The sequence below is a fragment of the Sinocyclocheilus rhinocerous genome, unplaced genomic scaffold (genome assembly GCF_001515625.1).
Source record: "Sinocyclocheilus rhinocerous isolate Xijiao unplaced genomic scaffold, SAMN03320098_v1.1 scaffold2254, whole genome shotgun sequence".
NCBI lineage: Eukaryota > Metazoa > Chordata > Actinopteri > Cypriniformes > Cyprinidae > Sinocyclocheilus > Sinocyclocheilus rhinocerous.
This window is the reverse complement of record NW_015652339.1, coordinates 29,698-32,085: the sequence shown is the minus strand read 5'-3', so window position 1 is coordinate 32,085 and position 2,388 is coordinate 29,698.

Sequence of the window (2,388 nt, the reverse complement as noted above, 5' to 3'; positions counted from 1 at the left end):
CACGCACACACACACACTCACACACTCACACACACACACACACACTCTCGCACACTCACACACACACTCACGCACACACACACTCACGCTTTTCACAATTTTCAAAATTAAATTATTATTTTTATTTTTAAATTATTAAACAATAATTTTTTTAAACTAATTTTTGGTATTTTTTTCTTCTCATTATGTCATTATTTCTCAGTATTTAGTTTTAGATATTTTAGTCCTTCAGGTTAAACTAAACAAAAATGAGAAATGTTGCATTGAGGTGAAAAAAAAAAATAAGGGGAAATGAAATGGGCTAAATTTAATCATATTTTAAAGAATTTATGCCAATTTTTAGGATCATTAGGATTTTTTTTTTGCTCTATTTTGACATTATCATCTTGTTTATTATCATTATTTTCTGCTTACAGATTATCATTACTATTGCTGCTTATATATTATCATTATTATTATCTGCATTATATTATTATCATTATTATCTGATTGTTTTTTTTTCCCCATTATATTAACAATATTATCATGGCAATTAAGGAAACTTTCTGCTTAAATTCAATTCATGCACAATTTATAAAATTAGGGTGCAATTAACCTTTTTTGTAATTCTCATCATTTTTCAAGGTGATTCTCATAATTTATTTTTAGTTATTTTAGTACTTAAGATATAAAACAATGCAAATATGATATTTATTGCTTATTAATTTATTTATTAAGTTAATTGCACTTTCATTTTGGTATTATTATCATGCCAGTTAAGAAAATGTTCAGCTTAAATTCAATTTATGTACAATTTACAAAATTAAAGGACAATTAACTTCTTTATTTGTGTAATTCCCATTCTTCAAGGTGAATCTCATTGTTTTCACTTTATTATACTTATAATTGAAAATAATCTCTCTCTCTCGCTCTATATATAATTTAAAGTGTGAATATATAACAATGAACAATAATAAGAAATAAAACTGATTATATTACAAACACAAAGCCTTGTTGAACTTATTGTTTTTATAAAATCCCGGCATATATGATAAAAGGCAAATACCTAAAAATTGTTCTGCCAAGAAATATAGTTTGTTAGACTAAAAGTTGGCCAGCAACATATAAACTTGGCTTTAATAGAGCAGTTGATATTGTAGTCCCAGAACCTGGAAGAGAATCAGCATTTCTGAGCCAATATGTCAGGAGTGTTTGGTTTTGAATCATAAAGATGTGAGTTTATGTGCTTGATGAATCGGACAACCACTGTAGTTCTTATAAAGCAGCTGTTAACAACTTTAAAAACAACCTTTGAGGTCCGACTGTAATTTATGTTGAAGAACAAAACATGAAAGTCTCTTGAAGGAATGTTAACCACAGACCTTATTTTACTCATAAATAGAAAAGCTCTATTATAAAAACCCACATGAAATTCCTGAGGGATCCCATGGTGAATTATCCTGCCAGGTCGGCCTACAAATTTCTGTCACGACCGAACAGCTCAAGACAGAAAAAGCATTTCTGAATATAGCTCCTCCAATCAGAATTTAGAGGAACAATCTCGCCTTATGAAATCAGTTGCATTTATTCCCAAATACTCGATGGTAATACTCAAAAGGCATGTCTACTCAAAGGAATTCATAAAACTTTAACAACCTGAGAATTTATTAACATTTTATTTATGTATTTATTTTTTTTAAAAAGGTTATATTATAAATTGTGTTGTCGGTTTTAATTTAGCTCAATTGAATACAGATTTATTGTCAACAACTGTGGTGATCAAATAAATGCATTTTTAAAACAGTTTAAGTAATCTCTTTAAATGTAAATCAAAGTAAAAATTAACAATTCCTTTTATTTTTGCCAAACATGTACCAACCAACTTGTAATGAGAAATGCTTATTAATAAAACACAAGCTTTAAGGGCTCCCTGTGGTTTTCAGTTAAAATAAAAGCTTAAAGGTTTAACTTTTGAAAATTAATCAATTAAAACCGCCATAAATATTACAGGTGTAATGTAAATTATTATTATTATTATTCAAAAACACTCTATATTTTTAATTTACAGTAGAACATACAATAGTAATATTTACTTTGTTTTTATTTAGTTATTTTTATTTAGTAATAATAATTATTATTTATATTGTTATTATAATTATAATTAATAATAATAATATTCTTGTTTTATTTTTCATTGCAATGTTGGAAAACTGTCTCTTACCTTTTCTTACTGTAATGTAATTTTTTCTTAATTTTACAATGAAATATTACAATAGTAATATTTCCTATTTTGTTTTTATTATCATATTATTATATTATTTTTAATAATAATAATAATAATAACAATAATAATGATGATGATAATAATAATAATAATAATAAATTGGGCAGCCCTACGTTTTTTTTTTT